The following is a 23,536-nucleotide window of genomic DNA, read 5'->3' as shown; positions in this document are numbered from 1 at the left end:
AAAATCCAAACAGCTAGACAGGAAGAGAAAAGAGAGGCAAAGCAGACATCAGCTGCCACCAAAGGAACAATACACCAGCATACTAGTAAGCCATGGCCACGTGGCAACTTACAGATTTATAGAAATGGGTTAATTTAAGATATAAGAACTATATAGCACAAGAAGCCTGCCATGGCCATAGTTTAAAAATAATATTAGCCTGTGTGTGTTTATTTGGGTCTGAGTGGCTGCAGGACTGGTGGGTGAGAGAGATTTGGTCTGACTGTGGCCAGGCAGGACACAGGAAAACTTCCATCTACAAAAAAAAGAGTATCTGATTCTCAGGAACTAGAGCTACGGTTGTGAACTGTCTAATGTGGGTATAAGAAACCAAACCCAGGTCCTCTGGAAGAACAGCAAGCCCATAACTACTGAGCCATCACTCCAGCTCTAGAAATCCATTGTTGTGTGCTGACACTTTTTGCAGTCCATTGACCCCTTTTTTACATCACTATAGTCTAATATTCTGCAATGTTTTGGATCATAGTATTTCTGAGGCAGACAAGCATAAGTGATCTCATAGCAACCTTGGCTTGTGTAGCTAGAGTTTTCTCCAGTCCTGTCTGGCCCACAGTCAGGACAATTCTCTCTCACCTGCCAGTCCCACAGCCACTCAGACCCAACCAAGTAAACACATAGAGACTTATATTGCTTACAAACTGTATGACTGCAGCAGGCTTCTTGTTATCTAGTTCTTATATCTTAAATTAACCCATATCTATTAGTGTATAAGTTGCCATGCTTCTCATGGCTTACTGGTACCTTACATGTTGGTACTCATGGCGGTGGCTGGCAGCATCTCTCTGCCTCAGCCTTCCACTTCCCAGAATTCTCTTCTCTCCTTGTCCTGCCTATACTTCCTGCCTGGCTACTGGTCAATCAGTGTTTTATTTATTAACCAATCAGAGCAACACATTTAACATATATAACATCCCACAACAGGCTTAGGCTATATACAAAGCCTTCTCTGAACAAAGCACCTTCAAACCTATTAATGGACTACCCAGGTCCAACACATATGTCAAGCTTCATGCCCACTTTAAACAATGGGAATAAATTATTCCTCCTAGCTGAGCCTTGTCCAGCCCTGTTTCTGTTCAAACACACCCTCAGACACAATCTGGGAGCTATGGACAATGAGCCAATCTGCCCTATACTGGTTTCGGTACATGCTCAGTAAGTGAACTTTTAGGGGGAGAATCCCCTATTTATCATTTTATGCCTATTCATAATTGGGCATGCCTATGATTAAAATCTGATGCATTATGGGAAAAGATGTGAACAATGAGCCAAGGTCTACTTAATCCAAGTCTGTCAGTTATAATAATACTAAAAAAAAATCATCCTATGTGCTTAGTAACCAAACTCCTCTTTTGTTTGAACTCCCAACCCATACCCTTGAATATTTTCCCTCATTTGCTCTGTTTTCAGTCTTGAGAGTGTATATTTTTCTAATCTGTACTATTGGTTCAGTTTGAATAACGTTCCTGGCTGCTATTCCAAATCTGTTTGGGATTTTATTTCATTCTTGAATAAGAGACCAGAACCTAGAAACTCCCAGTCCAGACTTCAACCACTAGTACCTTTTTTTTCTCTTTGAGAGAGGGTGAGAACATATGAAGGAGGTCACGAAACATACTTTTGTTGTATTGTATACACTATCTGTTGGCACCCAAGCATGCCTAACCTGCCCCTTGGTGACCTGACCGGGTGTGTCATCCCTGCACACATGTGCTCTAGTACAAGCAGGCCGTACTTTGGCCTAATCAGGGTCCTGACAAGATCATGTGCTCTTTGCTGTGAGCCCCCCTCTAAAAACACCTCCCCCTTCTCTTCTCTTCTAGGCCCCTACCAGCTTTCCCTCTCTTCTTCTCTCTCCTAGTATCCCACCTGCTTTCTCCCTCTCTCTCTCTCTCTCTCTCTCTCTCTCTCCAAGGCTTCTCATCCCCAGGGGCAGCGTCTGCACTCCCCCATCCTTGTCTCTCTTCCTTTTCCTCTCTCTTTTTCTTTCCTCAGCCCTCTCCTGCTTTCTTTCTTCCTCTGCCTCCTCTTCTCTTCCTGAGGCTTCTTATCTCCAGAGGCCTCCATTCTCTCCCCACTTTCTCCCTTTCCCCCTAATAAAATCCTCCACATGAGCCACACTCTGCATTTCTTCCTTTCCTTCCCCCAATAAATTCTCTACGTGAGTTCTGTCATGTGGCATGACTTTCTAGGGCCGCTTGACTCCAACCCACCAAGGTCGCTGCCTACCGTTTATAAATTATAACACTATCAAGTCCCTAGGTTATTTGACATACATATGTGTATACGCATTCAAAAAATGGTATATACTATGTTACATAAATGTACATTGGCATAACAATAGCTACAATTCCCATATTTTATAAAATAGCCAACTCCCATACAAGTAAATTTAGTAAAATTGAATCATAAAATATCTAATCCGAGTTTACATTTACAGTATGTTATTGTTCAAAAACATTGAATATCTAAATCTGAAAACCACAGGTCATTTATCAGAATACATACACTTGTTTAAGAAAATGTGTTTCTTTAGTATATAAACAAATAATTGCAAAATTAGCCTTATTATGTTAGCTAACTAAATGTGGTGGGTACATTTAGGGGAAATCCCCTATATTAGAGCATTTTCAAAATCTTTTCTGCTGAAACTTTATGATGCTTGCTGCACAGGCCCAAAGGCATCCCTGTATGCCACATTAACCTTTCAAACATGTTCTGTGACCTTGAGATAAGCATGCCCTCAAATATGATTATCATTCTTCCTTGTTAAATTATGACCTTAAATTGGAGGTTTTCATCAAGTTAATCCTTAACTGAGCATGCCAAATATGTTTTCCTAAATGAATGTGCCTAGATTCCTCCAAGAAAACCCATGTTTCCTTTGTTTGTGGCTGACATGGCTTTGCAAGTAACTCCCACATACTCCTTATTTTCTAAGGGTAATATACATCTTTCTCCACTTTTTTTTTCTTGGATGTGCTCATTTTGGCTTTGCTGTTACCAAGACAGGAACTAGAGTTCAGTTACAGCTGTGGTAGCAGAAATGTATTTAAACAACCTTAACACAAAATGATGGAAACACTGATTGCATGGGAAACACAGAAGACCAGTCTCACAGGGCTTTATCCAGAAGGCTCTATTGCAAAGAGTAAGCAGAGTTCAGAAAGAAGATGGAGAGAGAAAGGTGCTTTTGTTAGAGGAAACAAAATGCTCAAGGGCTAAGAAAGACTAAACAGCATGATTCGTTTGTATGGAGCCAGTGGTGGATGTCTGCACAATCTTATGTCTCCATTATTGTGGTGAGGAAGGAGATAGATGTGCATCATTCCAAGACTGTCTCTAGAAACTCCTGAGAGGATATGATATTACATCTTCACTGTGTTTTGATGTTGCTCTTAATACTGAGAAATCACTACTTTTTTTTCAGGAAAAAATCTATTATTTCTGTATTAACTAATAACCTGCATTGTGTATGGAGAATATTCTTCAATGAAGCTAATGATGGATGATCCACAGCAGGTGTGTCTTGTGAGCAGCCAGCACCTGCAGCTAGCCAGCCTGTAAAGGAAGCATGTTGAGAAGCTAATTGCTGGGGAGTGAGGAGTGGCCAAGAGGCCCTGAGGCATGAAATAGAACCGTGTTTAGATTCTCTGGGACAGTGGGAATCTCTCATCATTCATGCAGTTTAGTATACTAGAATTTGCCCAGCACAGTTTGGTAGTACAAACATTGAATACAGTGTGTGTGTGTGTGTGTGTGTGTGTGTGTGTGTGTGTGTGTGTGTGTTTAACCAAACGAGCAAACTAGATTAAGATAGCTATGTTCATTGCAATTCAGAACAACTGTAAAGTCATCCCGGAACATTCCACAATGTGTGCCCTCACCATGCAAAAATAAAACAAATACCTTGCTCAGTCTCACTGCTCAAATTATAACACAAGAATTTCTTCAGTGTGTTTTAGCAGACTATGTAGTAGCAAACATGTTATTCTAAAGACTTCTAGAGGCACTGATCTAATGACATATATTATTGTGGGTGATATTGGTACAGTGGCAAAGAGCTTTAGTAGTAGCTCTAAAGTCTTAACTTTTGTAGCACTAAGAATCAAACCTAGTATCTCATACATGATAGGCAAGAGCTCTTCTGCAAAGTCATCTCCAAAGACTGAGATCTTAGACAATAACTTATATAGTGCAGGCTGGTCTTCCCATGTAGCTGAGGATAACCTTAAACTTATAATCCTACTACCTCTATCATGAAAGTACTGAGACTTCATGTGTGCGCCATCATGCTTGGCATTGTCAGTTACTGAGTATAGAATCTAGAACTCCATGAATGCTGATTAAGCAATTTATTAACTGGGCTACAGCCTCAGGGCCCTGAAATTTAATTTTTGAGTTTTCAACCACAAAACCACACAGGAGAATAAGGCAGAGATTCGTATTCTCATTTGTTCCCTGTTTACATGCTTTTGCTTGCATCATGCAGTTTCCAACATCTTTTTGCAAATATGAGCTAAAGCTACCCCCATCGATTTCCCTTTTTTATAAAAATAGTTGTGTACAAAAGCAGCTTCTAAAACTTTTAATGCGTTCTCACTGATGTCTTAAGATGTTTCCAAATGTTTGCCTTCATAAATAATGCTGCAATAAGTATCTTACATAAGTACAACTCTAGAATAAATTTTAGAGTCTAGTTCTAGGGTTAAAAGCAATGCATACTGGGGCTGGAGAGATGGCTCAGCATTTAAAAGCATGTACCACTGTTTAAAAGGACTTGAATCCAGATCCCAGTGCCCACATGAGGTGGCTCACAGTGGCCAGCAACTCCAGTTTCAGGGTATCTGGTGCCCCTCTCTAGCCTCTACAAGCACCTGCTACTCACATGTACACAGCCATATGCACACACACATATGTGAATAATTTAAACATTATATATACATGTACATATAGCTTTGGTAAACATCTCCAGATGATCTCCAATTCTTTATTTTCTTTCTCCTCTTTCACTTTTTTTTTACAACTTTATCCTCCCACTAGCACTGAGTGTCCCTGTTCTAACCAGTTACTTTTCCAAATCCAATAAGTAAAAATAGTGGGTTCCATTGTTTTTTGAACATTTACTGAGCCAGAAGTCAGAGGATACTTTATGATGCTTCCAATAAAACTAAGAACGTTCAAATTCAGTGATTAAAACAAATTAAGGTTATTTTTGTATTAGGATGGGTAATCTAAAATAAAGACAAATTAAATAGACCCACAGAGAACAGAATTCCAACATGAATTCTGACAGGAAAAAAAAAAAAAGCCAAGTGTTTTGTGAGAATTTTAATAGTGGTTGACTTTCCGGAAAACAAATCTTAGGTTGGCAAAAGTAGTTTAATATAAGCAAAAGCCCTTTAAGTTTGTGTGTGTGTGTGTGTGTGTGTGTGTGTGTGTGTGTGTGTGTGTGTATGTGTACATGCATGTCACATGTCTGTGTGATATTTGCCATGCATGTATATCTGTGAGGGTGCATGTCAGAGGTCAATGTTAATAGGATCTGTCACTGAAGATGACCTTTAAATTGGCCAATATGCCCCGAGGAATCACCTGTGTCCACCTCCTAACCCTGGGTACATGGCAGCACAGTCCCATTTCACTCTGAAGGTGGGTGCTAAGAACCAGAACTCAGTTCCTTGTTCCTGTGAAACATGTACTCTACTCACCGTGCAATTTCCCAGCCCCACATTTGTTTGGCTTTTAAATGATTTTGTCTGGTCATCCAGAGTGGTGAAACATCCACAACATGAAGTTGCATGAGTATCTCTTGTCTTCAGGCATCTGTCACGGTAAACAGAAATTTCTTCCTGGATTTGAGGCCCGTTCATTAAGATGCAAGTAAAAAGCAGGTAAGAAAAAGTCATAGTAAAACAATTAGGAGCAATTATCACATTATTGAGTTTTGAGAGGCATTTCAGTTTCGGGTAATTGATTCCAAACCAGCTATGAATCAAATAGATGTGCTTGTGACCTCCTAAACATTGCTAGTGCTTCCTGTAGTCCTAAGAACTGGTCTAGGAATTGCTAAGCAGGAGATCTGTCTACTGAGATTTTTTCTCTTCTTTTTCTTGTGGTTTGCTGGTTAATGTAAATAATAATTATGTAAAGAGTTGGCTAAACTGGAAATGCTAGTCCAGTAATGCTGGGAAAAGTCCAAATTCTGCCCTTTAACCAACCGCTGTGTGAAGCTGAAGCTGGCTTAGTTAAACACACTTGCCACAGCAAAGGTGTAGAGAAGTGGAATGTCACTGACATTGCTAACAATGTTTATCCCTTGTCTCAGACTACAGGAAACAGCTCGGCTTCGTTTCCAACCTCTCCAAGTTCAACACTCATTGATGCTCTGTTCCCGAAAGGACAGAAAAGCCAGAAAGTTAGCATCTCTCTCTATTATCATAAAACATAAAGAGGACAACTACAGTGTTTTCTCTACACACAGAATCCTTCATAGCAGTCAGAGAAGTCTTCTGGAGTCTCAGAAACAGTTTGACAGCTTGAATGGTGGCATAACCAACAGAAAGATATTGTGCTACAGTTGAGAAGAGTGACAGTCTCAAACTGAGGGAGTGAGTGCTTGAGTTTTCTGAAGACACAAGGAAACATGGCCCCAGATCTTCTTTAGTGGCTTATTGAGAGCTGTCCTGTCCCTTTGTCTCTACACATCAGCTTTCCCCAGTGTTCATCCATGTCCAGAATCTACGCATGGGCTCCCACAACATCCATAAAGGTCCTACCCTCAAAAGAGGTCATCTTTTTGAATGCCAGGCCAGGGCTTAGAGTTCCACATGTGAATTTTGATGTCGACACAGTTCAACCCAGAATAGTAATTTTTCTCTAAATATTACGTAAATCTCCTTCCTCTAAAATGAACAAATTATTCTTCTAGAATAATGTACCAATGCTAGTTATCAGATATGATATAAACTCTGATCATGTTGTAAACCTTCAGAGGGCCTGGTTTGAATCTAGCCATTAGAAAATCTTGCTGGAGGATGAAGCTAGAGCTGAAATGCGGTCCTCTAACATGATGATTACCAAGCCTCTTGTTCCATGATGTTGTAAACACTACCCTGCAAGCCAGCCCAATGGAACCAGGATACAGGAGCCAGAAGAAGTCAGACTTCAGTTAACTTTGAGTTTCAGATAAACAGTGAATACATTCTTAGCACAATTCCATCTCCTGTTTATCTGACACCTATATTTAAGAGGGGATCTTTTATTTTGTTTGCTAAATGTGCAAACCTTTCAAGGAAGAAAACTCTTTGCTTTGGCAGTGATTTTGCAGTCTTTCCAGTGCCCTCTAATGCAATAGATTACCTACATGTTTACAATGTCCAACTCCAGCATCACAAAGCAAGGCAATGCAACACAGACTTCATGCTGAGTCTGTGTGTTGATAGCGGACAAATGAATTGTTCTCCTCCCACCCTTTCCTGCTGAGAGAGTATTACCATACATTACTGTTAATGACTGATTTGCCCTGTCCATCCCGGCATGGAATATTGTGTCTCTTGGATTCACTTATTGTTGGGTTTGGCCAACAAGCCTGCAATAGGTAATAGCATATCAGGCAATGCAATGCCTGCACTAAGGACAAAAGGCCTGAGAAGGCTTGTGAATTACTACAGCAATTACTACTGGTCACTGTTTCTGGGACAATGGTAGAACTCAAATAATACCTGAATCTTTGGCTTAGATTCCAAAATGAGAAAACATAGGAGACTGAGATTCAGCAGGTGGCTGGGACTGCCGACAGTGTTCAGCAAAACATTTTGCAAGAAGGGTCAAATAAATATCTTAGGCTCTGTAGGATTCAGATTCTCTGTTGGAGTGACTAGACTTTCTCACAGCTGTGCAGAAGGCTGTATACATTATGAAAAAAAAAGACTGTGACTATGTTCTAATCAAATTTTATTTTATTTTTTTAGCTGAAGGAGCTTTTGAGAAAGAGTCTCACTGCCCTGGAACTTACTATGTAGACCAGGCCAAAGTCGAATTCACAAAGATCTGCTTGCCTATGCTTCCTAAGTTCTGGGATTGAAGGCATACGCTACTATGCCTGGCTTCATAATTTATTTCAAAAACAAGATGTAGGATAACTTTGCCCATCAGTCATCCTTTGCCTTAGTGTACTTGTTACACTCTCACCCCCTATAAATTAAGCACATAAAATACAGAAGATGTGTTTAAAACATAAAATAGATCGTATGGTTCCTTTGAGTTATAAACCCACTCTCTTTACAACTTATTAGAACAACATCTGTGCTTCATTGTGGGCCACAGAAATTCTATCCGTTGTTTATCTTTTTAAAATGTTTCTGAATGCCACTCTGCAAGAGTTGACTTTGGTACCACTGCTGAACCTATTGATCTAATATTTGTCTTGGGCTGATGGTCCCTGACCGAATTTACAGAAGTGTAACATGAGAGCAAATTCTTTCCTGAACTCAAATGTGCCTATGTCTCTGAAGAGACCCTTGTCATCCTGAGGCAGGGTGAGAAAAACTCTTGTTTGAGGTCAAAGCACTGACGTGGAAAGGAATCTTCGTGCTCACATGGCAAGTGTAGTTGTTTGATTATTTTTCTTTCTCCCTCTTCCTGAGGCATAGTTTGTGCCAACAAGCACAATATCACCAATCCTCTCAGGAAGACATCTGCTAATGGGACCTGCCACCTTTTATGTTCCATGTCCCTCATGCCCTTTCTACTTTCTTGATTTTCAGTTTCAAAGAGAACCATGTCCCTCTTGTCTAGGGCCTGCATTTGATAACAAGACCGGGTATCCCTTGTCATGTCCCTGGTGCTTTCTTACCCACATCACCCTCTCTTATTTGTGATTCGAGCTTGCAGGCTTACTCCTGTCCTAGGGCAATTGCTGCCTGTTCTTTATGGGCTGAGATCTTTGAATTACTAGCTCTTGCAGGTCATTCAGACTCCAGTTAAAACCTTACTGGCTCAGACAGTCCTCCCACCAATGTTAAACCTAAAACTTCATCTGGCCACTCTATACTATGCTATAAGGTTTAATAATTTCCACAGTTCTTACAACTTTATGAAAAATTCTAATCACCATATTTTGTGTTGCTATGTTGATGATCTCTCTCCCTCTTCAATAGGTCAAGTGCCAGTAACATTGAAGCTCCATGAGAAAGAAATATAGGTGGATAGGGGAGAAGAGTAGGAATGGGAACAGGAGGGATCTGGTGTGGAATGGAGGGACTGATGGAGAGTACTGGGAAAGATGACTGAAATAGGTTAGGGGGTGATATGAAAACCTAGTGCAGTAGAATCTTCCCAGAACCTATGAGGCTGACCCCTGTGAGGACTCCTAGTAAGGGAGAATATGGAGCCTGAACAAGCCATCTTCTGTAACCAGGATAGAATCCCAGTGCTACGTCTGGGAGACTAACCCTGCCTCAAAATGTATGACTCACAACCTGCCCTGCCTATACGATGCACTAGAGCAATGGTGGCTCATCGCTTCTGCGAGTAGTCAGCCAATAACAGTTCGAACCTGAGGCCCGTACTGAGGTCCATGCCCAATATTGGCTAGATGGCCAGGATCCAGAAGCTGGATGGCTTAGAGACTCCTAAGGTGGAACCAAACAAAACAGAAAAATAAATAAACAAACAAACAAATAAATAAATAAATACAATGATTCCTACTTATATTCTGCTATACTCATAGGTTCGGTGCCTAGCCCAATTGTCTTCAGAAATACTTCCTCCAGCAGCTTATGGGAGCAGATCCAGAGACCTACAGCCAAATATTAGGCAGAACTCAGGGAATTCTGCAGAAGGGGGGAAGAAAATTGCAGAATCCAGAGGCATCAAGGATACCAGAAGAACACATCCCACAGAATCAACTAAGCAGGGCTCATAGGGGCTCACAGAGACTAAAGCAGTGGTTACAGAGCCTACAAGGATCTTCATTAGGCCCTCTACATACATGTTGTGGGTCCTCAGCTTGGAGTTTTTGTAGGACTCCTAACAAGGGGAGTGGAGTATCCTGGACTCTTTTGCCTGCTCATGGAAACTTTTACCTTCTACTGGGTTACCTCGTTCAGCCTTGATAAGAGGGTATATCTATACCTAGTCTTATCGCACCTTGTTATTTCAAGTTTGGTTGATATCACTGGAAGGTCTGCTTTTTTTCTGAAGGGAAATGGAGAAGCAGGGGATAGAGGAGAGGGAAGCAGGGTGCTGAAAGGAGAGGAGGAACAGAAGGCTGCAGTGGAGATATATTGTATGAAAGAATAAATAATAAAACACAGACGAGAAAGAAAAGAAATTCATTGTGCTAACTGGTGCACCATGCATGTGAGAAATCACCTGTGTAATCAAAGAGTACATACTGTGTGGTGACTAAATATGAATCCAAACTCAAGGAGGAGTGAGGGCATGATTTGAAATTTTAGATAAGAGAAAAATTATGAGAATCAAAGTAAAAGGCAAGTTAGCCTGGTGAGAGAGGCTCAGGCAGTAAAGGACTTTACTAGCTGTTGTGAAGATCTGAGATTGAGTCCCAGGGTCCATATAAAAGAAGGAGAAAACAAAAATGTTGGTTATGATACTAGCACTGAGGTGACAGAGACAGGTGGAGTCGAACCCCGGGGCTGGCCAACCATCCTAGATAACTACACTCTAGGCTGGTGAGATACCCATTCTCAAAACAATCAAAAATAAAACAAACAAGTAAAAATAGGTGGATTGTACCAAAGAAACAACACCCAAGGTTGATTTCTGCTCTCTATTACACACACACACACACACACACACACACACACACACACACAAATCTCTCCATAAACACACACATAGACACACACATGCATACCCATATGAATATGCACACATACATGAATACACTCATGCACATGTACATGAATATAAACATACACATGTGAACATGAACACATATGGGAACTCACAAATGCACTCACATATACACACACGAACACATGTGTACATACAGATGAGTGCACATAAATGAATACACTGAAAATGCACACACATGCATACACACACACACACACACACACACACACACACACACAAGAGGAAATGAAGTTGCTCTCTTTGAAGAGCTTAGGTGGTCTTAGTCCTACACAGAGACCCTAAAATTAGGAAAAGGCTTCTTGGAACTCTAAAAGTTATGCAGAATATTGTTTAAAGAATAAATTGGAAAAATCAGCTGGAACACTCAACTAATGTGTCTTCACTGGTAGTCTTCACAGGAAGACACCAGTCAATGGTGACAACTCACTTGTGAATGGATGAATACAGGAGGTAAGAGAATCTCATCAAAGTGTGACATGTCAAGGCTTTATGAATGGACTCAGCATATCCTGATTCACACCTAGAGCCTTCAGGTAAAGGTTATGGAACAAATATAAGCATTTGACCATGGGGGCTCAAGAGCCACAAGTACTATGATACTGGTGAAATTATTAAGGCCACTCCATGTAGTTAAAAGGAAGATTTATTTAGTGGATAACTTACAAATGAAGGGATAGGTAGTTCGCGGGGTCTGGGGAAGGTGTATCACACTCCAGCGGTGTTCTCTAGAGCTCTGCTCGGTCAACCTTCACCATCCAGGGGCCCAGAATATATTAAGTTATAACTATAACTGCTAGTCTTCAATCCCATCAAAGATCTGAGAAGGAATATAATGGTACCTGAGAAATGGTAGATGGATGCAAGCAACTTTTGGGAATCTTGCAAGAGTAGACCGAGACAACTGGCAGCCTGGACAGTCACCTAATGTTTCTCAGCATTGTTGGTGCATTCAAATTGGCTACAGGCCTAAAGTATCTGACAGACCATTTTTAGAAGCAGGAATTCTAAAAGACCATCTTACCCTGTCTTGGCAGAGTACAGTGGTCACTTTCTTTGTGTCCCACTTGTCCAGAAAGGACAGCGTTGCATTCGTACTGTCAGCAGTCGAGGCAAGGGCAGTTCTTTGCCCAGTAAGCCATTTTGTGCCAAGAAGACAAAATTTCAAATGGAAATGTCTTAGAAGTCCAACATTCTCTCGGGATCAAATTGGTACAGCCAGGAGCAATTGTGTCTCACATCAACAAAACTCTAAGTTATTTAAATGCCATATTCTCTAGGCTACGAAGTGTTTGAAGATTACCTGTCCATCTGACCTATGTATCTGTAAATCCGGATAACCTAACTAACGTAACTATAGAGATGACAAGCATAGGTGACTATAAATCTATAAGTCTTATCTATCAAAATAACCTAAGGACTAAGGCTTCATGTAAACAAGGTAAACAGTCTATAAGCAAATGTATGGTAGAGAACAATGACTTCAAAATTGTGACAATACACAAGATATTTATAACAGGTAGGAATATATAGTGAGATATGTAATATGACAATAATCTTAAATATATATCAATATGCTGAATATCCTAAACAGAAGTAGAACATACATAAAGTATGACAAATATAAATTTACATTTGTATCAATATACAAATATTTTAAATAAGAGTAGAAATATATGTACATTATAACAAATATAGTTCTGTATTTGTATCAATATACAAATTATCTTAAACAGGAATATAAAAATAGTTTACATTTGTATCAACATATAAGAATCTATAACAGTGCAAATTATCTAAGGCTACTACTTTACTAAATTTGTTTACTAGTATATACAATAATCTACCATAATATCTTATACCTATCCATTCCATTTCTTTTCCCTATTTTTTTAGAATACTGAGTCTAATATTTCCTTCCACCCCCAAACCTATAACCATCATCCATAACCCTGAGAATTATGAAACCTAAGGGAGAAGGGGCATCTACACCATGAGGGCTGATGAACAGCATATACTGAAGTTTTCAAATATAACAAAACTAAAATCCAGGAAAACTCACTTTTGCAAGTTGCTTTGTTTTAGGATAGTTTGTATTCCTGTCCTGCAGAATTGTCAGATGCTTCTCCATCTCAGTGAAATTATACCTTTGCCCTATTTATGTATTTATATTAATCTATATAAGCCCCTCCCCACAAATAATAGGGTCCAGACAAAGCATTGTGTTTGATACAAAAAAATCATGCAATGACTGTTTCTAAAACCAGGAACCTTATATGAGTGTGGATTTTTATTTTATGCATCATTGCTAATATCTATGATGGTGTTCTGCCATGAGAAAAATAGCATAAATCCAGGAATTTATTTTTTACATAAATGTTTTACTACGTGCGAACTTGTGTGTGTGTGTGTGTGTGTGCGTGTATGTGTGTGTGTGTGTGTGTGTGTGTGTGTGTGTGTGTGTGTGTTTGTCATACTACATCTATGTAGGCCAGAGAACAACTTGAGGGCATTGGTTCTCTCCTTCTACCATGTTGTTCCCTGGATTGAACTCAGGCTGTCCATCATGGAAGCAAGTCACTGACCATCCCTTAACCAGTTGATTTTTAGAATATTATCTTAAGAGTTTGTCTTACTAATTGCTGAAATACACCAATTACTGCTATGGAAATAAGAAATACAGGATCCAGGAGTCAGCAGACTTAGTTTGTGGTAAGGGTATTGTTGTTATAGTAAGGTAGGGCTGTGTCTGTATTACCACAAGACAGAAGGGAAAGGGGCTCAGTAAAGTTCTTCAAGGAGTTTGTCTCCCTCTTGAAGATGAGTTCTCATGATGAATCAGATCACCAATGATCCACCTCTTCAATCGAACACCTTGGGAGTTTGGTTTCAAAATTCAAATTTTGTAGAGATACAGTCTTCCAAACTGTCATGACTGTAAGGGACATTTGGGGACTACCACAAGAATTCCATCAAATATCGTCTTTCTGCCTGTAGATGTGATTTTCAATTCCTTTCTAAAACCACAAATCTTTTCCTACAGACACAAGCATATGCCCATTTGTGCATCAACCCAAGCTTCTATGTTGCAGCAGATGCTGACTTCTTATGTTCTGTGAAATTAAAAGCCCCTTTCATCTTGTACTATGGCTTGAGTTCATGCCTTCTCAAAAGCATAGAAACTGCTTGCAATGAAACACCAGGATTATGAACTAAGCTGTGTGCAGGGCATGCATCCACTGAAGAAGTCCTACATGCCACACTTAGTTAGGGGAGACATTTTTTGCTTCCATCTCCCCACTTTTTCTGATTTTTTTTTAATAGAAAATAACAAAATCCTTTAAAATATGCAGGTGACATCCAAACCCAGCAATGGAAAGTGTTCGGGTTCCACAAAGAGAGAAGAGGTGATTTCTTAGCTCAGACTTTTCACTTCTGGTAGCATTGAGGGCAGGAGAAACTTAGAATAGGAATTGAAGAAAAACCCATCTTTCCCTGATATTTGGCCTAAATCTGAATATGAAATTCAAAAGACCTAGAAGGACAGAAATGAATCATTTATAAATTCCTTAAAAACTCGAACTCTTCCTGAGACTGGAAAAAATACTCATCGGAACCCAAAGCTCTTTATGCAATGTGGGTGGCTGGGCTACAGTGACCCAGCACAGCATGTGCTAAAAGCCAAAGTGGAGAACTGGCTTACACCAGAAATAGGAATAAACACTCTTGGAGAATATAACAATCCTCTCTGGTGCCATACTCTCTCACTCTAAGAATTCATATTAACTCTTGAAGTAGAATCATCACTGTAATTCTTTCTTTAGCTTTTGAAGACAGTTCCTTAAATGCTGTCATCAAGACTCCTTTTTCTCGTTTTAAATATTTTACTATAACTCTATGTCACTGTGGAGAGTTGATAGGTTATGCTAGTCACTGAGATCAGTAGAGAAGTTTAATCAATTCCTAAATAATAAATCAACTTTTTGTGCCCTTTGTAATCTCAATGTAGCACATTGCAATTCAGGGCCATTACACTACATTTATCTTTAATGAATAATAAATGGTACATTGGTATTGACTGAACAAGTGATTAAATATTCCATCAGTAGCAGAACACAGAAATATTTTTAATTATTAATAAGCCACAAGCTTGGCTTGTCAGGTACAATCATCTTTTGTTGGGTACAACTTATTTCCCTTTTTATTATCATAGACAAGTGCAATCAAATGTCATTTCAATCTACCACTGGATATTTCCCATTCTCTGAAGAATGCTAGCCTCTTTTTGCACTGATTGTAAATGACAACAGGCTGGGGAAAGAATAGTGAACACAAGATATGTAGAGTTTATGTAAAACGACTGAAGAAAAGCAATTGGAAAGATAGCAAATAGCATCAGTTCCTCTACGCTGAGTGCAAAGGACACTTGTAATAAAGCGCTTGTGAGATGTTACAGTATATACATGTGAACATGATGACAGAGAGATGGCTCAGGGGCTATATGGCTTGCTGCTTGAGACCTGAGTTCAAACATCTAGAGCCCACATAAAGGACGTAGAGCACTTCTGTCCGCCCAGTTCTCCTAAGCTGAGATAAGAGGTGAAATCAGGAGAATTCCCAGGCCAGCTCACAGGCCAGCTAGCCTGACATATAACACTGAAAAAGGAAGAGTCCTGTATCAAAACAGAAGTCTTCCTCTGGCCTCCATGAGTGTATCTGCACTTTCATAAAATAGTGTACACGTGCATAAACACATCATACATGTGTAACTATATTTTAGTTTATATTTCCACCAATATCCTGAAACTACTTCCTTTTAACTGTGACAAATATATTGTTATTACTTATTAGGTATTAACTAGAATAACATAAATAGACTACAATGTTAACTAGACAATATACAAACAATCATTTTCTATGGTAACTTTTACAAAAACAACACTGAAGGGACCAGTTATGTTTATTTTATTCATATACATTGAATTGTGCAGGACTCAAAGTTTTAATATAAGAGCCTATGCTAGGAACTTTATCAACTTCAAAGACGAGGCAAACATATTAAGAGATGTTTCTTCAAAGTTTGACAGATTTTCCGGAAGAAAATAAGTACAGATACCATAAAAATTATGGAATACTCCACCTAGTGACATCAGTCTATTAGGGCCACATTTGTGTCACTGGTGTCTAACAGGGCTTTATATAGTAGAAAATGTAACTCTTCCTTCCTTTCTTCCTTTCTTTCTTCCTTCCTTCCTTCCTTCCTTCCTTCCTTCCTTCCTTCCTTCCTTCCTTCCTCCCCACTCCTCTTCTTTTACTAGACTGGATAGCCTGTGAACTCTAGTGGGATTATATTCTTTCTGGAATAGGTTTTACACACACACACACACACACACACACACACACACACACACACACACACCTCCTTCAATACTGGGGATCCAAGTATGTGTAGACACATCCAGATTTGATGGCAGGACTGACAATTTGAACTCAGGTCTCAGTGTTATTTATTATCTACTCAGCCATCTGTCATTTTCCGTATGTATACTTCCTAGTCTACTTATTCCTTAGATTATTCTACATAAAATAAAGAAAACATTATTATTTACTCTAGTAACATTTTAAAGTATAAAAGAGAACATACAAATAATTGCAATAATGCATGAAACATAATTGTATTATTAATACTTATATAATTACACCAAAATGTATGTATTTCTAGAGAGGACATGCTTTACCAATATTGGTGTCTTTTGGTTCTTAACACCAAACATGCTAGTTCAGGTGTCTGGTTATATGGAGTGATGGACAAAGTCAATCCCTTAGAGTTGAAGGAGGCTACTTGTGCCATTGTCTTATGTACTCATGCAACTCAATTCCAATGAAGGATAGCATGGCCCAAACTTCCCTCTTCTTTCAAACTGTATACATAGTGGTAATGTACTTAATAACGCCTATTGTTTTGCATTTCTCTCTTCAAATTAAAATCTGTCCCAAGTAAGTGGATTTTTGTGATTGGAGAACACTCATATCTGTATCTCTAACATCTGAAGCATCATTGATATTACTTCAATATTAGTTGGGAGATTTACTGAAATGAAGATTGTGTGCCATACATCACTCTGGAGTTTAAACAGGAGAATTTTAAGTTTAAGGCCAGCCTGTGCTACATAGTAAGATTCTGTTACAAAACAAAACAAGATAAACCAAACAGAATGAATGAATGGACATAAGAGAGAAGACAAGAATGTACAAAGAAGGCTCTTAAGTCTTACTACTTTATACATAGACAGCTTTAGTTGAATCACAATTACACATCTTTCTAAAGTGACTTTCAGTGATATATGAGGTTAAATCACTCTGTCCATTAATCTGGGATTATGGTAGAGTCAATTTTATAGGATTATAGTGAGTATTAAATATAAAAATCCATTTAGGTGTCTACAATAAGGTTAATGGTTAATGTACTTCAGTTATTATTAATTTTATTCTTGCTATTAATAGATAGCTGAGTATATTATATTAAAGTATGTGACAAAACAGAGAAATTGCCATTCTAACCCACAAGAGTACAAAATCTAGATACACTTGAAGTTATTATTCTGAGGATATATTGACACATAGGGTACCATAATTAGCTATTCCAGATTGTTGACCTGTTTATTACTTAGACTTCACTTATAGGACCTGTCCTCAGTACATGAGCTGGCTGTTTGGAACCTGGGGCTTATGCAGGAACACTTTGCTCAGCCTGGGAGGAGGGGACTAGACTTGCCTGGACTGAATCTATCAGGTTGAGCTGAATCCCCAGGGGAATCTTTGCCCTGGAGGAGATGGGAATGGGGGGTGTGCTGGGGGGAAGGCTGGAGGGGGCGGGAGGGGGTAGGAAAAGGGAACCTGTGGCTGATATGTAAAATTAAATTAAATTATAAAATAAAATAAAAAAAGACCAAAAAAAGAAATAGAACTAATACTCTTTTTCCCGACACAGTATTTATTATTTATTTCTTTATACATACAAGCACATATATCATGTGTATATGTCCTTTGTCGTGTGAGTACAATGGTATATGCATGGTAGTCAGAGTATAACTTGCAGGAAATGATTTTCTGTGTCCATCATGTGAGTTTCAGGGACTGAACTCAGGTTGTCATGCTTGCAGCAAGTTCCCTTACCCACTAAACCATAATATCAGATCACCCCCTGATATAATCTGCATTATCTTGCGTGCATTGAAAGTTTGAAAGGTTAGGTTACAAAACAACAATATAAGTTCAAATCTGTAGCAACCAGTTAAGAGAAAACCATGCTTAACATGTATCCCTAGTGCTGTGTGTTGGATACAGAAGGATAGTGAGGACTTGTTGGTTGTCATGTTTCTCTAGGTTCAGTGAGAGGATCTGTCTCAAAGGATGAAGGTGGAGTGTGGTAGAGACGGATACCTGATATACTTGAACCTAGGAACATGTACTGTGGTGTATGAAATTGCACAAATGAAAGCATGGTGGAAAAGAAAAGGAGAAAGGGAGGATGGAAAGAAGGAAAGAAGGAAGGGAGAAGAAGGAAGAAAGAAAGAAAAATAAGAAAGGCTCAAATACAAAAGAAATCATTAAGCTCACGAGAGACAGCCAAAACCATCAACCAACATCCCAAAGAATGTGGAAATAAAAAATAATGGTTGAGGTTGGGAGAAACAAAAGCAGAGAACACAGTTTCTGCAAACAGCAGTTTCCGCTGAGACGAAACATTTGCTGACAGGAAGAAAAACGAAGGAGAAAGGTAGTTGTCTTTTCTCTCTCTCTCTCTCTCTTTCTCCCTCCCTCTCTCTCTCTCTCTCTCTCTCTCTCTCTCTCTCTCTCTCTCTCTCTCTCTCTCTCTCTCTCTCTCTCCTTTCCAGTTTCTTACTTAGCACTCCCCTGCTTGAGAAAGCAGATCCAGATCCCAGCATCCAGGAGACTCAGAGCCTCAAAGCAACAACACCCTAACATACCCACCATCATGCAAATCCTTTCCACAATAACGAACAATGTAGTATTAACCTTTATGGTGATAACTTCAATTTTAGACATTTTAATTGAAATGACTCACACATTTTTCTATATTACTCATAGCAAACCTTCAACTGAAGTCCTGTTTTCTGTACATGTGTTTGGAATACACAAGTGAAATGAGTGTTTCTAAAATTCAATGAATTAATAGGGGTGGTGAGGGTATTCAGTAGTAAATACTTGCCTAACAGGCTGAGACCCTGAGCTCAATTCCAATACTGTAAAAAAAAAAAGCAAAGCAAACCAAAACCTAATAAACAAATCACCTGAAGACCTTGTGAATAATTGAATTCAGATTCAGTAGGTCTGAAGCCGGAACTTGGAATTTTCATTTGTAACATCCTCCAGATACATTGTGGTTTCCAGCCCAGGGACTGTAATTTGATGTAACATGTATTAGGAGAAGCATACACAATCACTTCATGTTAATGTGTAACATTTGGTCCCCACAGAAAATTACCGTTCATTTGGTTTGTTTATAACAACTTTAACATTTCATTAAAATGATAATGCTATATTATTATCTTAGACTGTGTTTTTTATTCATTAGAAGTATTATTGGGCATTAAAATATGGGCAAAGTATTTTCCTTACCTATTAGAGGCTTATGAATTTATATATGTACATATATGAATTCATGTACCTGTATAAATATAATCCTTAGGCTTCTCTTTCCTATACAATAGGTATATATCAATGCTCATCGTCATGTAAGCTTGAGATTTGTGAATGCCAACATGTTTTCGACTAATATTCCCTCTAGTTTAGATTTTCAGTTTTGACCTGTGCTTAGAGAGCAGAAAGTTATGTCATTAAAATACAGTTAAGGTCTCAAAACAGCCATTCTTCCATTCGTTCCGAACTGCTCTTTAGTGCTGCAATTGCTGACTTTACCTACAAAACCACATTGTACTCCTGCAAGCATTGCAAATTTCAAAGAGCAATGGGCTGGTCACACCTAATTCCAATCTACATTCGAATTGTCAGCACAGTTCTGATGGCTGAATCTTCACAACTTGACCAAAGATACTTCACTGGACAGTTTTGCTGTGAAGCTGGGAACTGTGTTTCTTAGGAAGAGTAATTTGGAGACTGCCAGCTCAGCTCATTAAGGGTGGATGGATGCTTCCCACTCCATGAAGAGGGAGTCAATGTCATCATTTTTATTTGGACTTCTTAAGCTATAAAATGCATTTAAAAGCACATTTTAAAAAGTCATCAGTCACAATCGTTGTTTTCAACAATTTAGTGTAAATAATTTTGAACATTCTTTTTACGCACCATTAATTTAACTGTCACCATTCTAAGAAAATTAGATAATGGGGTTCATACTCCATCTCATGGTTCAACACTGATCTAACATTATTTATATTAAAGAGTTATGTTCATTGTCTAACTTAGCATAATAAACAGAACTAAACATAGATTTTTATTTCAGAAAACAGGCTTTACCGATAATCAATTTTTTAAATACTAATCGATTTGAAGGCTACCAAGAAAGCACTGAATACTTTTCTGAACATTTGCCTAAATTCCATAAATGTTTTACAACAAAACCCACTCATACATCAATTGTTTATTCTAGTTCCAATATCTAGTGCCTATAGCTAAGTTGCAGATGAAGTTGTATCACTGTCTCCTAATTTTAGTCTGGAATCACGCTCCTATTACACATCAGTCAACCACTTTATATACCTCCATGTCTTTCAGATGCTTTCTGAAGCATCGGTTTTTTCCTTATATCTACCTAGAATGTCTTTCTCTGCCACATACATATTCCTTATCAATAAATATTTTAATGATAATTAAAAATTACTCATATGTACCTGTGTCTGTGTGAATATATATATTATATATGTATATAATATATATATATATACACGTTGTTCATGTACATAGATCAGAGTACACAGGGAGGCGAGAAGGGGTGCCAGATCCCTTGGAGCTTGAGTTCCATGTTTACAAGATGTCCAGCTTCCTAAGTGGATGTTGAGGTCCAAACGCTGGTCCTCGTGATTGGGCAGCAAGCACTCTGAAGCCTTGAGCCCCTTTTCTAGCTGTCAGTTATAGTTTTAAAAAGGAACTGGTTCGTTTTTACCTAATTGCAGAGACAGCGAAGCTGTCTAACATTACAGGGGTATCTCAGGCACCATCACTGATTTCTCCAAATGTTCAAATCCTACAGAACTATAACACAATTTCACAACCGAAATATTGACAGGGAAAGAGTCAAGACACAAAACGTTCACGTTACCACGAGAGCGCTTTATAGTTCCCTTTGGTGCTACAGCCCCTTGACTCCCCTTCTGCCTCTCAAAGCCTCTCAACCTCTTATCTTCTCCCCATTTTTTTCAAAATTTCATTTCAAATAATTTATGGGATTTTAAATGTAGAATGTTTTACCTTTTGGGATCGGCTTTTTCTTTCAAAGGAGTTATACAGAGATATGCAAGTCTGTACAAGTTGCCATGTGTAGCATTTTTCTTTGGTTATTGACAAGTAGTGCTGTCTGTTTCATCAACATCACCTACTTGGAGGTTTTTGGGTTGCTTCAAGTTTGTAGCCATTTTACATGAAGCTGTTATGAACACTTGTGTACGGGTAATTCTCTCTGGAATGTAATTGTTAAATGTATGACTACTGTATGGCTAATGCTTAAAAAATGGCAAGTTGTTCTACTAAGTACCTGCATCATTTTATATGCCTGACACCCCACTTTCTCTATATCTACCCAGTATTTTCTGTGGTAACTTTTTAAAAAATATTGTTTTGATATGAATAAGTTTATATATGTGTATGTGACTAGAGAAGATGATAAATAGATTGATGATAGAGAGAAAATATAGATAGAATACACACACATATTATATATGTATATATACATATATATGTAAAAAGAGAGAGGGGGGATAGTAGTTTTTACTCCAAATATCCTAAAAGCTAGTGATCCTGTGTATCTTTTTGTGTGTTTTGTGTTCTCTTGGTGTTTTGCCTGCATGTATGTCTGTGTGAGGGTGCCAGATCCCCTGGAACTGGAATCACAGACAGTTGTGAGCCATATGGGTGCTGGGAATTGAACCTAGGTCCTCTGGAAGAGCAGCCAATGCTCTTCATTGCTGAACCATCTCTCCAGCCCTGACTCTGTGAGTTCTTATAAGCCAGGTTAGTTGTTTCTGTGGGTTTTCTTGTGATGTCCTTGACCCCCTGGCTTCTACAATCCTTCCTCCCTCTCTCTTCAGCAGGATTATCTGTGTTCAGCTTATTAATGTTTGGCTGTGGGTCTCTGCATCTGTTTCTATCAGTTACAGGATGAAGGTCCTCTGATGACAACTGGGACAGTCACCAGTCTGATCACAGGAGATGGCCAGTGCAGGCTACATACTGACTATTGCTAGGAGTCTTAGCTTGGGTCATCCTTGTAGATTTCTAGGAGTTTCCCTTGTATCATGTTTCTACCTTACACCTGTCAGTATGGCTAAGATCAAAAACACAAATGGCAGCTTATGCTGGAAAGAATGTGGAGAAAGAGGAACACTCCTCCATTGCTGGTGAGAAAGCAAACTTGTACAGCCACTTTGGAAATCAGTATGGCAGTTTATCAGAAAATTGGGAATCAATCTACCTCAAGACCCAGCTATACCACTCTAGGGCTATACCCAAAGGATGCTCAATCATACCACAAGGACACTTGCTCAACTTTGTAATAGCCAGAACCTGGAAATAACCTAGATGCTCCTCAACTGAAGAATGGATAAAGAAACTGTGGTACATTTATACAACAGAATATTACTCAGCAGTTAAAAAAATGTCGTCAGGAAATTTGAAGACAAATGGATGGAACTAGAAAAAAATCATCCTGAGTGAGGTAACTCAGACCCAGAAAGACAAACATGGTATGTACTTACTAATAAGTAGATATTAACTGTAAAGTAAAGTATAACCATGCTGTAATCCACAGACCCAGAAAGGCTGTGTAACAAGGAGGGCCCAAGAGGGGAGTGCATGAATTTCCCTGGGAAGGGAAAATAAAAGAGATTTTATTAGGGTTTTTTTTTTTGAGAATTTCTTTCAAAGTCTTTGATCATATTCACCCTCCCCAACACTTCCTTGATCCTTCCCATTTTCATTATTTACCCAAATTAATTGCTTTCTTGTATAAGTTACCTTGGTTACCTATGTGGCTTATTGCAGCAACAGAAAACTAATTAAGACAAAAGAATTTTAAGTAGTAGATATTAGTGAGATGTGTAAAATGACATGTTAAAGTTTCTATCTTTCTGAGGATCTAAAGTCTGTTTTCTATACATATTAAGACTTGAGTATGAAAACTCTCCCCTTGTGAATTTTCTCACTGGTTCTACTTCCCTGGATGATAATGCCCACTTCTTTGTTTCCAGATACATTTCTATAATTCATTCTCCTTTCCGGATCAGCTTATTAACTTGAGCATATTAGGAATGAAACTCTTGAGAGAACATACTTTGTCTTTTTTTTTCTTTTCTGTTTTCCTGTGACTGGAACAATGCTTTCAACATAGCTGTCAATT

Source organism: Peromyscus eremicus, chromosome 4 (genome assembly GCF_949786415.1).
Source record: "Peromyscus eremicus chromosome 4, PerEre_H2_v1, whole genome shotgun sequence".
Taxonomy (NCBI): domain Eukaryota; kingdom Metazoa; phylum Chordata; class Mammalia; order Rodentia; family Cricetidae; genus Peromyscus; species Peromyscus eremicus.
This window is presented reverse-complemented; position numbering follows the sequence as displayed.